The sequence below is a fragment of the Podarcis bocagei genome (assembly GCF_964188305.1).
Source record: "Podarcis bocagei genome assembly, chromosome: 13".
Taxonomy (NCBI): domain Eukaryota; kingdom Metazoa; phylum Chordata; class Lepidosauria; order Squamata; family Lacertidae; genus Podarcis; species Podarcis bocagei.
This window is the reverse complement of record NC_138138.1, coordinates 12,148,683-12,164,907: the sequence shown is the minus strand read 5'-3', so window position 1 is coordinate 12,164,907 and position 16,225 is coordinate 12,148,683. Positions and strand designations below refer to the sequence as shown.

Below are 16,225 nucleotides of genomic sequence, written 5' to 3'. Positions count from 1 at the left end.
TAACTCCTTTCAGTGAGAACAAAACTACATACGTGTAGAATCCAGATTAAATTAAATTAAATACTCTCCTCAGAGTATTGAAGAACAATGTCAATCAACATTTGATGATCTCCTTCTACTGGTCAACAATAGAAAGTGTCCTTTCATACTGCATCACGGTGTGGTACGCTGGTTTGACATCAACTGATAGGAAGTGCCTACAGAGGGTGGTGAATACAGCACAAGATATTATGGGCTGTCTCGTGAATCTGCTGGATGAAATAGCGAAAGAACGTTGCCTGAGGAGAGTGAAGAAAATTCTCAGGGATGATTCACACCCGGGTCGGCACTTTCTTGATCTCCTGCCCTCAGGCAGAAGATACAGAAGCATGATTAGTCGCACCAACAGGGTAAAGAACAGCTTCTATCCGTGTGCTGTTAGGCTGCTGAATGAAAAGATAACAACAGGGCAACTGAATTTTGGGTTTGGTGGGTGTGCGTCAGTAAACGAGGGGGATTAAGAATAAGAGAGCTGAGTGGGGGGTGCTCGTGTAATCTCACTGTATACAAGTTGTACAAGTGACAATAAAGTATTTCATTTCATTTCATTCATCTTTTAAAAGTACATCCCACTCTTCCTCCCAAGTGTCCAGTGCAGCAAATGAGTGTGAAAAGGATAAAATTATCTTAAAAACAATTCAGATGCAGATGCAAACTGGGAAAGATCTTGGCTGAAATGACTTGTTGAAAGATTCAGCAGGTGCCAAAAAGACTCCAGAGATGGCTCCTGTCCAATTTTTCATGGGCAGGGAATTCCAAAGACCAGGTGCTACTATACTAAAAGCTTGGTTCCTACATTGTGCAGAATGGACCTCCAGAGAAAGATGGCGTCTGCAGGAGGCCCTCACGATATATATGGGGTGAGATGATCTATTGGGTATCCTGGTCCCAAATTGTACAAGACATCATACACCAAAATCAACACAGTGAACTTAGCATGGTAGCTAATTGACAGCCAGTTCAATTATTTCAACTGCGGGGTAATGTGTTGACAATATCCTGCCCCAGTGAGCACCACTGCATTTCACACCAGCTACAGCTTTCAGACCCTCCACAAGGGCAGCCCCATATAGAGTACATTGCAGTAATCCAGACTGTAGGCTTCCAGTGAATGGACGACAGCGGTAAGGCTACCCTGGTCCAGAACTGCTGCAGTCGTCTTACTAGCTGAAATGGATAGAAGATATTCCTGGCCACTGAGGTCACCTGGGCCTTCAAGAGCATCCTCAGATGCTCATGGGGACAGTGCAACCCCATGCAAATAAGTAATCGGCTCAGTAACCAACCACCCACAGTGCTTCTGTCTTGCCGGGATACTGGTCCTCACCCAGTTCTCTGTTGAGTCCAAGCACTGGCTCAGGCTTTGCATAGCCTCACCTGATTCAAATGTTGCAGAGAAGTAGAGCTGGGGGTCATCAGCATACTGCTGACACCTTGCTTGACTTCTCTCCCAATGACCACTCCCAATGGCTTCATATAGATGTTAAATAGCACTGGAGACAAAGCTACCCTACAGCACAACTACCAGGAGGCTGAAAGACCATCACCCAATGCTATTCTCTGAAGCTGATCCTGGATATAGCATCAGAACCACTGTAGAACAGTGTGTCCAATACCCATCCCACTACGTTGGCTCAGAAGGATACCATGGTATCAAAAGCCACTGAGAGATCAAGTAAGGATAACACACAAAGCTGCACTTACCAGGAGAAGAACACTACTATACCAAGCTGTCCTGGCAAGCTGCCAACACTCCTTTTCTACACATATATATTAGATGTACAGATGTTCTGCTTGATCCTGTTCATCTTGGTTTCTGAAGGCTTACCAAGGCAATCAGTCAAATTCTAACTTGACTTTCACTAAGGAAGACCAGCTGTTCTTCAAGGAGGAGTCATAATCCCATTAAAGAAGGCATTCTCACATCCCCATGGTATTAGGGAATTATAGCCCAGCTTTTAAGTAATCATTCCCAGCCAAGTTGCTGAAGCCTGACATAGCAAATCAGCTCCAAGTGCTTTCAGCTGAAAGTGATTGTCTAGATTCATTTCCGTCTGGCTTCCGGCCAGGATTCACAACCGAATCTGCCTTGATCACTCTGGTAGAGTACCTGTAATGGCAGGGATGGTGTGACTCGGTTGAGTCTCCTGGATCTCTATCTAGGTGGCTTTCAGTATTGGGTCAGCATACTGATGACACAGTTATATTTCTTCTTTCTCTTTGTGTCAAGTAAGGCAGCGTCACTCTGAATGACTGCCTGAGGTCACCAACAGACTGAGTAAATGTAAGCTTAGTCCAGGAAAATGGAGACACTAATAGTGGCTGAGTAGTACACAGCTCTGGCTATAAGGCACATGCCTTTTCTTAATGGGGTCAAACTCCACACCAAGACACTGGCTCCGTGCCAACTAATGAGTGCTCTACAATCTGACTGCTTTCAGCAATCCAGTTGATGGCCATGATCAAGAGTATTTGTTTTTCAGTATCTGCTGTTCTACTGCTAGTTTATTACTGAAGAACACTTAAGAACAGAACATGTAACAAAGTAAGTGCATTAAAACTGGGCAGGAAGTGCAATAAAACAGCACCCCAATGCCCAAATATGACCAAACTCCGGTAAATAAAGCAGAAAGCCATATATTATCCTGGAACTTACCATTCCAGGATGTTTAAGATGTTCTTGTTGATGCCTCCCTCAGAGGTTTATATTAATGAAGTTCTTTTCAACGTGAGGCAAGCAAAAAAAAAAAAAAAAAACTGTGCATAAATTTAATTCATGAAATCTATGAAAAATTCTAAAATTTTGACTTAAGAAAAATTATAGCCATGGGTTGCCCAGACCTACAGTTCAGTAATGCTGGCTAGAGTGCTTTAGGATTTGATGTAAGTACCCTTACTAGTGTCTTAGCAGAAGCATATCATCAGGGATACATTAGTGCAACACTATCCCAGATTATTCCCATTTCCAGTCCACACTGTGATCAACTCCCGCCTGGGAACCAATGTCCCCACTGTGGAAGGACGTGTGGGTCCAGAATTGGCCTCCACAGTCACTTACGGACTCACTGTTAAAACCTTGTTTATGGAAGACAATCTTACTTAGTGATCACCAAAGAAAAAGACGCAGCTACCAAAAAGCCATGCTAGATGTCTTACAGGGGAGGAGCAAGCTTATGCTAAATTCTAAACTTCCTTAGATATTGCTCTTGACACCATGTCAGTGTAATGTTTACCAATAAAAGGGGTACCTAAATATGTGAAAATGAAAATGACCCCACTGAATTCGTCAGCAAGCTAAAAACAACAAGGCAAAAGGTAAAGGACCCCTGGAAGGTTAAAGTCCAGTCAAAGGTGACTATGGGGTTGCGGCGCTCATCTCGCTTTCAGACCAAGGGAGCTGGCGTTTGTCCACAGACAGCTTTCCGGGTCATGTGGCCAGCATGACTAAACTGCTTCTGGCGCAACAGAACACCATGACAGAAACCAGAGCGCACGGAAACACCGTTTACCTTCCTGCCACAGCAGTACCTATTTATCTGCTTGCACGAGTGTACTTTCGAACTGCTATTTGGCAGGAGCTGGGACAGAGCCACAGGAGCTCACTCCATTGCGGGGATTCGAACCGCCGGCCTTCTGATCAGCAAGCCCAAGAGGCTCAATGGTTTAGACCACAGCGCCACCCACGCTGAATTCAACAGCAAGCTAAAAACAACAACACCCACTGCTCTGCCCCTTCATGCCATCATGATGGAACACAGGATTCAGACTAACTCTGCAGCCAATCACAACACAGCTATAGCATGGTGAAAACTCTTTCCAGGGAGCCCATTATGCAGATGACAGGATGGAAAATGCGGGGCTATTTCCCGGTGGCCTCATAGTGTGCACACAAGGGGGGATTTTTATAATAAGAACCAGGAAGAAAAAGGAATTTTGCACAAATAACCCGTCCAAACACATATGTATAATGACAGCAGGTTGCTAATACTTGGAATTCGCCCTAAGCATTGTGGAGCAAGATGCAAATCACAGTACAGACTTTACCAGAAGCAGTCACTCACTTAGTGCTCTGTGAGCCTTGTTTAGATGTTACAGCAAGTACAATGAATGTGCACTGGGGGTGGAAAGACGGTAGAAAGGGGTGGAAGCGAAGCATTCTGTCAGCTGCTGCTGCCATCACTCCGCAGCTACAGAATAGGTAAAACCCACAGTCTCCAACAGGACAGAGCCAGTCGGAAGAGTGGAAACATAGGATTTGCATTACCAGATCTTCCTTCCCTTAAAGAGCAGGCAGAAACTGATTATTATTATTATTTATTGAATTTATAACACCATTCTATTCCCGGAGGTCTCAGGACGGTTCACAGAAAATCAAAATATAAAACCACAAAATATATAATCAAAATAAAAACAACAATCCAATAACCACTCCCCCATTAAAAAACCACATTTTAAAAGGGCATAGGATGTCAATCAGATCAGTCAAAGGCCTAGTAAAAAAAAAGAATGTTTTTGCCTGGTGCCTCAAGGTGCATAATGAAGGTGTCAGGCGAACTTCCCTGGGGAGAACATTCCACAGACGGGGTGCCACTGCAGAGAAGGCCCCGTTCTCATGTTGCCACCCTCTGGACCTCTCAAGAAGGCACATGTAGAAGGGCCTCAGAAGATGATCTCTGGGTCCAGGAAGGTTCATATGACAAGAGGCGGTCCCTGAGGTATTGTGGTCCTGAGCTGTTAAGGCTTTATAGGTCAAAACCAGCACTTTGAATTGGACTCGGAAACTAATCAGTAGCCAGTGCAGTCGGACCAGGATCGGTGTAATATACTCAAACCATCTTGCTCCAGTAAGCAACCTGGCCGCTGAATTCTGCATCAGCTGAAGCTTCCGAACCGTCTTCAGAGGCAGACCTACGGATAACACATTGCAGTAATCTATCCTCGGGGTTACCATGTTCCCACAACTAGTGTGGCTGATGATGCAATTTGGGCACTCTGGCCCACACCAAGAAAGCTGGGATTATATTCATTTGCTCCCTTACTTTCTCTTCTCCGTTCCGCCCCCCCCCCCCATTACCTTTTTTTTAATATATGGGTTAGCACTGACAAGACTGTGAAGGTACTGACCTGACCTCCCCATACTCCATCATTTCAGGCACTTTCCCACCAGCCGGGCTCCAATACCGAAATTGATCCGGGAAGGGAGGCGGGAGAACAGTTATTAAACAGAATGCACCAAGGTAAAGGGATCTGCCCCTCCTTACTTCCTGCACACTCCTCTCCTTACTTGGTATGTGAAAAAGCACATCTGACCAAACAAATGTGGCAGTTCTGTCACATCCAGTTTGCCCTAAGGGTGCATGTTCAAAACGGCTTAATGCGGATTAGCTATCCTTGCTGTACAATCAATCTGGTACAAGTTCAGCAAAAAGATATCTTTCTCTCCCACCCTGGTTGGCAGTAAAGTTCAGAATTTAATCAGAGTCAGTTACTGTCAGTAGACACATGGCGGTGGTAAAATAATAATAATAATAATAATAATAATAATAATAATAATAATAATAATAATAATAATAATAATAATAATAATAATTTATTATTTATACCCCGCCCATCTGGCTGGACTTCCCCAGCCACTCTGGGCGGCTTCCAAAAGAATATTAAAATACTATAATACATCAAACATTAAAAGCTTCCCGAAACAGGGCTGCCTTCAGATGTCTTCAAAAAGCCTGGTAGTTGTTGTTCTCTTTGACATCTGGTGGGAGGGTGTTCCACAGGGAAGGCGCCACTACCGAGAAATATTTATACTGCATTAATTTATATAAAATAAAAGAACGTTTTATCAAACGTTCTACTTATTCAAAGTTACACAAGAGGGTTTGTGGCATAGCAGAGACATTGCTCAGAACAGTTAGCCTCGCTGTGGTCTAAACCACTGAGTCTAGGGCTTGCCAATTGGAATGTCGGCAGTTCGAATCCCCACGACGGGGTGAGCTCCTGTTGCTCGGTCCCAGCTCCTGCCAACCTAGCAGTTCGAAAGCACGCCAGTGCAAGTAGATAAATAGGTACCACTCTGGCGGGAAGGTAAACGGCGTTTCCGCGCGTTGCTCTGGTTTCGCCAGAAGCGGCTTAGTCATGCTGGCCACATGACCCGGAAAAACTGTCTGCAGACAAACATCAGCTCCCTCGGCCAGTAAAGCAAGATGAGCCCTACTTAACTGTCAGGGGTCCTTTACCTTTTTTTAATAGTGAAATATCTATCCCAAACATTTGTTTAAATGAAATCTTACACCCCAAAGAAGCATACAAGGCCTCTAAAAAGCCTGACCAGATTTCTCTCTCTCTCTCTCCCTCTCTCCTTATTTATAACTGTACCACACTTTTTTCCAGTTCATTTTTCTCCTTCATGAGCTTGGCTTGTTGCTATCTCATGTTCTTGTTTCCTGCAAAATAAGACTCCAGCGTTTGACAACTAACATTTGCTTCTTTCGTTTATCCTAACAACAGAAACTAACTTGGCCTTACGGAGACAGCTGGATTTATAGGCCCTGTGGAAAATGGTTATATATGGCAAAGCTCTGGACTGTTTCCCATTGAAGAAGTGTGAGGATTGCTCCCTGATGTGTTTACATATGTCTCTAAGAGTCAGACTACATGTTACATTGGAATTCTGTGACTGGAACTCCGATGCGATTTTATTTTGCTTTCCCAACAGTAACAATGGCTCAAAAGTGACTTCTCTCACATACAGCACCCTCAGGAGGGAGTTATTTGTACTGGTCTTTCAGAGGAAAAATGTTCCCCACTCCTCTAACAGTGTATGCGGTTTGTGCATACTGTTTGTGACAGGGAGAAAATATAGCATGAGAGGGAAAGTGCAAAGGAGTGTAGATGGTAAAAGGGGACAGCAGTCAAGCAAGGGGGACTTGAGGTAAGTCGCCATGCAAAGGAGTTGAATCAGGGGACATTTTGCTTTGTGGGCATTTCCACACACCCCCGGCAATCTGTTTCAGGGTACCGTGAAAGGAGGTGAAAGGATTTGGCTACTTAATTGTTGTAAGGTATCTCAAAGATTTGTGGGGTTAAAAAATACAGTGGAACCTCAGTTGTCGAACGCCTCAGAAGCCGAACAATTCGGAACCCAAACGCCGACAACCTGGAAGTGAATGCTTCTGTTTTTGAACGCGCCTCGGAAGTCAAACAGCTTCCAAGGTGCGTTTCTCCATTTTTTAAAAGGAATTGCGCTATTGTAGTCAAACGGTCTTCCGGAACAGATTACGTTTGACAACTGAGGTTCCACTGTATGTGGCATGCAAGTGTTTTAAGTAAACAATGGGTACATTTTTTGCACTAGGCCGTGCCCAATCCTGGTGAGGCTGAGCACGTTGAAAGATTTGGAGAAAGCAGCTCCAAAAAGTGGTCTAGTCATTGATGCCAAAGGCAGTTAATAATGCACAGGCTAGATCAGGAAACATGAACTAGAGCCCAAGGGTCAGGAAACTTTTTCAGCAGGGGCCGGTCCACTGTCCCTCAGACCTTGTGGGGGGCCGGACTATATTTCTTTTGGGGGAAATGAACGAATTCCTATACCCCACAAATATTCTACTCATGTAAAAACACCAGGCAGGCCCCACAAATAACCCAGAGATGCATTTTAAATAAAAGCACACATTCTACTCATGTAAAAACATGCTGATTCCCGGACCGTCTGTGGGCCCACTTTAGAAGGCGATTGGGCCTGATCCGGCCCCCAGGCCTAAGTTTGCCTACCCATGAACTACAGTCATACCTTGGGTTAAATATGCTTCAGGTTGAGCGTTTTCAGGTTGCGCTCCGTGGCGAACCGGAAGTAACAGGATGTGTTACTTCTGGGTCTCACCACTCGCACATGCGCAGACGCTCAAAATGACGTCACGCGCATGCGCATAAGTGTCAAATCACGACCCGCAGACACAGGTTGCGTTCGCTTCAGGATGCGAACGGGGCTCCGGAATGGATCCTGTTCGCATCCAGAGGTACCACTGTACTAGACAAACAATGTCAACCAGACACAGGTTCTTCAGTACCGTGGACAGTTCACAGCAAGCAGACAACTTGTTCCAAGGAGACCCACTCAACGGAGAGCTTATATTATCCCTCCTATGTTCCTCTCCTTCCTGAGGATGGAAAGGGGTAGCCTTGTCACTTGGAGCCTACCACTCCATCTCCTATTTCCCGCAAAGTGCCTTGCCTGCTTTGGTGAGCAGGGCCTGGGGTGAACTCTTTGGCGGTGAAGGTGTTGGCCTCTTGGGGGAATCTGACTGGAAGGTTCAAGCCTGGAATCGGGGCCTGGGTGCAGCACCTCTGCAATCCACATCAATGGCTTCCGCAACCTAGCTTGGCCCACTCGCTATGTGTCAGTGTCCAAGTCACTTTTGGCGGGGTCACAACAGATTGTGTGATCAGGGAGAGGATGAACACGGCCCCACTGTTAAAGCAACCAGGCCAATGCTCCCTCTTGTTCTGTTGGATGCTAAACTGCAAATACAGTATGGCAAGACCCAGCATTCATTCCCTCTTCTATTCTGAGGGGTGGCAAGGTGAAGGTTTTGTTCTCCGTGATGTTGTCTCATAGACGTATCTGAATGGTTATGCGGCCCCATTATGTCAACACATTTACACTATCCTCAGTTGCCTGGGATCACCTTGTAAGGAAAACAATTAAAAATGGGCCAAAGGAGAATAAAGAGAAGCTGTAAACAAAATTTAAACGATTTGGGTACATTTCAGTTTTTCCTGGGTGTGTGTGTGTCTGTTTTGTGCCTCCTCAAAGAGCTTTATCAAATGTGAAAGAGCTACACCACTGCTCTAGCTGCAAGCTTAATGCTGAGATTGTCTTCTTCTTGAACAGAGATGTCGATTACTACTATAGCTCACAACACCAACCTAGAGTGCCTGCTAATATGCATTCGTCATCTAATTAAACATTCCTCAATTATTAAATTATTCACTATTTAATTACGTTTTGCTTTAAACAAATTACTGGAATGTTTCTGAAACACACTGAATAGGCATTCATACAAGTCCACTCCCTGTTTGTGAAAGAATCTGCGATGCTGTGCTAAGAGGAACACCAGTCCCTTTTCCCTTAGCACTTTAACTCAGAAAGTATGCAAAGCGATAAAGGGGTCTTAACCAAAATACACAAGCACAATGTATGCAAAAGGATTTGTTGAAGAGAAACCCAATAATCTGAAACGATAAGCTTTAGCAGAACAATTCCTGTTCTTAAAAACCACCATTCTCACAGACTCTCCAGCAATAATACACAATATTACCGTATTTTACCTGTGCCAGCCTAAGAACAAGCAAGGCTACTGCCCTGCAATCTCATGAGGAAAGTTCAACCAAAATATAGTTATCAAAAATATAGTTAACAAAAAGAAAAGAAAAAAGTCATGGTCAATGCCAGCACTCTCTCCACATTGAGAAATTCTAAATAATTGTGTCATAACGTGGTTTTGAATTTGATTGGGTGGGATTCTACACTTTAGCTTATAGTTAATTCTGGACTGCATAGCCACTGCAGTGGAAACCGGCCTACTAAACTGAGTAAATTCCATAAAAGAAATGTTTCATGGCTTTCCTAATGACACCGCAACCCATCTGAGCTTTGCTTCCCTGGTTGCCATGGTGGTGGAACCTCTTGGTAGTTGAGCTTCTGAGAGCCTCCTAAGTTTACAGCACTGCTGGGATAACAAATTCTTCATAGGTTCATGGCAAAACAAAATTGTGCTTCCCCAAAACCAGCACAGAGAAGCTGTAAACTTCTCATCTAAACAAATGCTGCTGCAATATTTCAGTTTGTGGTCTGGAGGGTATGTGCTAGCTGCAGCCAAGCTATGAGTCCCCGTTTCCTATTACCAGTACCATTTAAATTTGTTTGTTTATATCTCGCCTCTCCCCTAAAACTGGGACTCAACACAGCTCACAAAAATTAAGACAAATACAGATAAAAGGCACACAGCTAACCATGTATACAAGATTATTGTTAAGAAGTAATTTATCTATGGAATCAAAACAGTGTAGAAAGCCGTATATACTAAAATGCAGATAATAATAATTTTAGAAATGGTACAGTGGAACCTCAGTTCTCGAACGCCTTGGGAGCTGAATGTTCTGGCTCCCAAACGAAGGAAAACCAAAAGTAATTGTTCCGGTTTTCGAACGTTCTTTGGAAGCCGAACACTCGGTACGGCTTCTGTTTGGCGACAGGAAGCTGCTGCACTTGGTTCTCAAATAGTTTGGGAATTGAACAGACTCCCGGAATGGACTCCCGGAATGGATTAAGTTCGGGAACCAAGTTTCCACTGTACAGCACACTGTTAAAGAGTTGTTTTCTTAAAAGCAGTTAGTTCCCAGAATCCTGCTGGAACAAAAGGACAAGAAGGGAATTAGTCTAGCTCAGAGGTCGGCAACCTAAGGCCTATGGGCCGGTTCTGACTTCCGGGTCAGAAGAGTGCTGGAAATAGTGTGTGCGCATGGGCACTCCTGCATTGCGGAAGTACGCCTGAAATAGCGTGTGCGCACGCACCTGTACACATGTGTATACGCTATTTCCGGTGCGCATGCTCATGCACACACGCTATTTCCAGCGCTCTTCCGACCCAGAAAAGTGCCGGAAATAGCTTGAGCGCATGCACAGGCACGCATGGGCACACACGCTCCTGCCCACTGAGATGTCTGCCGGGGAGTGAACTGGCCCGGCCTCAAAAAACGTTGCCGAGCCTTGGTCTAGCTCCTCTAGGAAAGGAGTTTCAAAATATACTCGGAGTCCTGTAGTGATTTCATGCTCTTTATTGCAGATTGTAAAACAATGATTTAATTGCCCCCCCAAAACTCAGGCTTTTATATACATTATTTACACAATGAGTCCCGTCTGATTGGCTGATTCTGCTTCCCTCCTGGAGCCTGATTGGTCTTTTCCTGCAAGCCAATCAGTTGTTGCATTCTAGGATTCTACTTCCTATTGTTCTAGGATCCAAGGTTAGTACATAACAAGTTTCAAAGCCAGGGAGCAGCCACTGAGAAGGCCCTCTCCCACATTCACCAGACGTGCCTGTGAAGGTGACAGAACTGAGAAAACGGTGTCCCCTGGATATCTCAGAACTTGGGCAAGTTTGTATGGGGCAGGGGGAGATATGGTTCCTTTGATACCATTCTGAAGTTCGTAGCAGAAGTAATAATAATAATAATAATTTTTATTTATACCCCGCCCTCCCCAGCCAAGGGCTCAGAGCGGCTTACAAGCAATAATAAAAACAAGTTGAATGATTACAACTTAAAAACAAAATCAATATACAACATTAAAATATTGAAACATTAAAATATTAAAATGTAGCCTCATCGCAGAAGGAGAAGGAAAAGAAAAAAGAAAGAGAGGGAGGGAATCAAATTGGCTCCAAGCCAAAGGCTGGGCGGAACAACTCTGTCTTACAGGCCCTGCGGAAAGAAATCAGATCCTGCAGGGCCCTGGTCTCATGAGGCAGAGTGTTCCACCAGGCCGGAGCCAGTGTTGAAAAGGCCCTGCTCTGGTTGAGGCTAATCTAACTTCCTTAGGGCCCGGGACCACTAGGGTGTTGCTATTTATGGACCTTGAGGCTCTCCGTGGGGCATACCGGGAGAGGCGGTCTCGTAGGTACGAGGGTCCTAGTAGTTGCTTTTGGAATGTGCGTGCAGTGGAGCCTCCTCCAATAAACATTCAGCACTCTAAATAAGAATTGTATATATATATATATATATATATATATATATATATATATATATATATATGCTTTCGTAGATTTTCACGGGTACAGGAATGTAGGTTTTGGTGTCTTCGGGTGTCTTCCCGTGTAAGAGTTGGGGTGTCTAGGCGACGTTTCGACGAGGTCTCACTCGTCATCTTCAGGCTGGTGCTTTCGGCTTCTTGTTACTAGAACAGAGCAGGATCTCAGTGTTTGAGTTCCTATAAATACTGTTGAGGGGGTGTGGTGTATAGCCTCCAACGTTCTGGGCAGAGAGGAAGTTCCTAGGTTAATGTGCCTTTTCTTCTTTTGTTCATTAATTACTTGAGGGATATCTTGAGTGATTACTTGAGTGATATTCTGAGTACCACTTAGGAGGGTCATTAGGTGTGGATTAGTTGCTAAAGCTTTCGTGTCTTGACCTCTTGACCTTGTAAAGAGTTTTTCTGAGAAGATGGCTGTACTGCACTTAGTTGTGCTCTGGCTTGGCTTCGTGTATAGGGGCGAGCTGTGGTTTTGTGCCCTGTGCCAGCCAGATCTGTGTAGGGATAGCAGGGGGGTGCAGCATCCGGAGGTGCCACTATGGTTTGGCTACTGGATGGTGTCTGTAATTTATCTGTGGAGAGGGTCTGGGTTTGGGTCTGGTGTGGTTGATTGGAGATGGCGTTCTGTGTGCCTCTGGTTCTGGTGTCGGTTTTTGTGGGGAGGGCTAATTTCCAGATGTCTGGCAGGCGGGACGTGTCGTCACGCTTGTTCATGTTGTGAGGGTGTTTCTCTATCTCGATGGCTTCCATGATTATTCTCTTGTGGTGATGTTCCATGTTAAAGAGCAATTTGGAATCTGCAAAATTAATTTCGTGTCCTGTTTCTTTCATGTGTTGGTAAACCACATGTGTTGGTCAACCACACCAGTGGTTGGTCAACCACATCATGTGTTGGTCAACCACACCAGACCCAAACCCAGACCCTCTCCACAGATAAATTACAGACACCATCCAGTAGCCAAACCATAGTGGCACCTCCGGATGCTGCACCCCCCTGCTATCCCTACACAGATCTGGCTGGCACAGGGCACAAAACCACAGCTCGCCCCTATACACGAAGCCAAGCCAGAGCACAACTAAGTGCAGTACAGCCATCTTCTCAGAAAAACTCTTTACAAGGTCAAGAGGTCAAGACACGAAAGCTTTAGCAACTAATCCACACCTAATGACCCTCCTAAGTGGTACTCAGAATATCACTCAAGTAATCACTCAAGATATCCCTCAAGTAATTAATGAACAAAAGAAGAAAAGGCACATTAACCTAGGAACTTCCTCTCTGCCCAGAACGTTGGAGGCTATACACCACACCCCCTCAACAGTATTTATAGGAACTCAAACACTGAGATCCTGCTCTGTTCTAGTAACAAGAAGCCGAAAGCACCAGCCTGAAGATGACGAGTGAGACCTCGTCGAAACGTCGCCTAGACACCCCAACTCTTACACGGGAAGACACCCGAAGACACCAAAACCTACATTCCTGTACCCGTGAAAATCTACGAAAGCAAATATCTCACCTCTACGGGGAGGAAACCTTCCAGCTGACAAGAACCTACGAGAAACTAGAAATCCGAAGAGCCACCATCTTATGTGATCTCTTGTTCCTACGCAACTGCCGAGACAACAACTTAATTCCCACATGCTTCCAACTTAAATTCCACTCTAAAACCCCAGCTACCGAAAGGATCCTGAAACGAACTGAACTATCCCTAATCAGAAACGAACTACATAAGAAAAGATACCTACTAAACCAAACCAACAAAGATCTGCTCACTCTTCACCTCAAACTCTGTAACAAAATCCACCCTGCACTCTGGGACAAATGCAAACAACTAGCCGTTTGGAGAGCTGAAACAGAGTCCTCACATAAGACAGACATACACACCAACAAACTCCACAAACTAGAGAAACGCCAGAAGCCCAGCCACCCTCCACAACAACCCATGAAACAAACAGTACATAACATATCAGACAGGATCCTCACCTCAACTGAAACCAAAGTACTCTCCAAAGGTTTCAACTTTGCAGTCGCCCCGAGACGCATCCCCACGGAAAACATCATATGCGGAGTCGAAGCTAGCCTAACCAAAATCAACCCAGATGAAGCCAATAAAATCAGACTTGAAGTCACCAACATCCTCTGCTCCAGCAAACCACCCAGAAGCAATTTACACAAAGAAGAACAGAAAGCACTCACCAACCTGAGGAAAGACAACAACATAATCATTCTCCCAGCAGACAAAGGTAATGCCACTGTTGTGATGAACACATCGGACTACCAAGCAAAACTATCAAATCTACTCCAAGACCCTACCTACCAACCTATAAAAACAGATCCCACCACCTATCTGGAAAAAACCACCAAATCCAAAATAAAAGCCTCTCCTATCAGTGAAGAAATCCAGCTAAGAATCATCCCCAGAGAAAAATCATCCAGATGCCCCAAACTCTACGGTCTCCCCAAGATACACAAAGAAGGAACACCACTCAGACCAATAGTCAGCTCCATAGGCTCACCTCTACAAAATCTCGCTAAATTTCTCGCTAAGCAACTTCAGCCCTATGCAGAATCTATCGCTTCACACGTTACAAACTCCTTCCAGTTCATAGAAACAATAAAGAAGCAAAACCTACATCCCGATGACCTACTTGTGAGCTTCGATGTTGTATCTCTCTTCACACAAGTGCCCATTAATGAAGCCTTGACAGCCATTCAAAACAAATACAATCCCCCCGAATACATCCTGGACCTGACCAACCACTGCCTAACCAACACGTACTTCATCCACAATGGACAAAGATACAAACAGATAGAAGGAGCACCTATGGGATCACCCCTCTCACCGGTCATCGCAAATCTGTACATGGAACACTTTGAAACCAATGCTTTAGACAAGTCAGAACACAAACCCAAACTTTGGCTCAGATATGTTGACGACACCTTTGTAATTTGGCCACACGGGAAGGAAAAACTAGATAGCTTCCTCACACATCTCAACAGCCTACACCCCAAAATACAATTCACTATGGAAATAGAAGCCAACAACCAACTTCCCTTCCTTGACGTCCTAATCTACAAAAAACCTGATGGCTCCCTAGGACACACTATCTACCGGAAAAAAACACACACCAACCGCTACTTACATGCACAATCACACCACCACCCTGCACAAATAAACTCCGTAGCCAAGTCTCTCATCTCCAGAACCAAACGCCTGGCTGACAAAGACCACTTGACAACTGAGTTACAGAATCTCTCAAATGTGTTAATCGCCAACGGATACCAGCAAAACAGGGTTACGAAGCTAATCCAAAAAGAAACACCCCCCAAAAACCAAGACACAGAAGAAAACAATGGCATGGCCCTCCTTCCTTATATCAAGGGCACTACAGATAAAATTAGCAAAATCCTCCATAAACACAATATCAAAACAGCCTTTTGCACCAACCAAAAAATAGCCAATATCCTCAGAAACCCAAAAGATAAAATCCAGTTAGAAAACCAAGGGGTCTATGAAATACCCTGCAAAGTCTGCCCAGCCACGTACATTGGACAAACAAACAGACGAATAAATGCACGTATCGCAGAACACAAGAATGCCGTCAAAAAAGAAGAAAAAACTTCCTCTCTTTACCAACACATGAAAGAAACAGGACACGAAATTAATTTTGCAGATTCCAAATTGCTCTTTAACATGGAACATCACCACAAGAGAATAATCATGGAAGCCATCGAGATAGAGAAACACCCTCACAACATGAACAAGCGTGACGACACGTCCCGCCTGCCAGACATCTGGAAATTAGCCCTCCCCACAAAAACCGACACCGGAACCAGAGGCACACAGAACGCCATCTCCAATCAACCACACCAGACCCAAACCCAGACCCTCTCCACAGATAAATTACAGACACCATCCAGTAGCCAAACCATAGTGGCACCTCCGGATGCTGCACCCCCCTGCTATCCCTACACAGATCTGGCTGGCACAGGGCACAAAACCACAGCTCGCCCCTATACACGAAGCCAAGCCAGAGCACAACTAAGTGCAGTACAGCCATCTTCTCAGAAAAACTCTTTACAAGGTCAAGAGGTCAAGACACGAAAGCTTTAGCAACTAATCCACACCTAATGACCCTCCTAAGTGGTACTCAGAATATCACTCAAGTAATCACTCAAGATATCCCTCAAGTAATTAATGAACAAAAGAAGAAAAGGCACATTAACCTAGGAACTTCCTCTCTGCCCAGAACGTTGGAGGCTATACACCACACCCCCTCAACAGTATTTATAGGAACTCAAACACTGAGATCCTGCTCTGTTCTAGTAACAAGAAGCCGAAAGCACCAGCCTGAAGATGACGAGTGAGACCTCGTCGA

The 16,225-nt window shown here is 44.7% G+C and overlaps 1 protein-coding gene across 3 annotated transcripts in view; it reads right to left on the bottom strand.

Annotated features, from left to right (window-relative positions):
- Positions 1 to 16,225, bottom strand: part of REEP1 (receptor accessory protein 1) — an 82,152-nt gene that overhangs the window by 40,623 nt on the left and 25,304 nt on the right. The gene's annotated exons all lie outside the window — the stretch shown is intronic.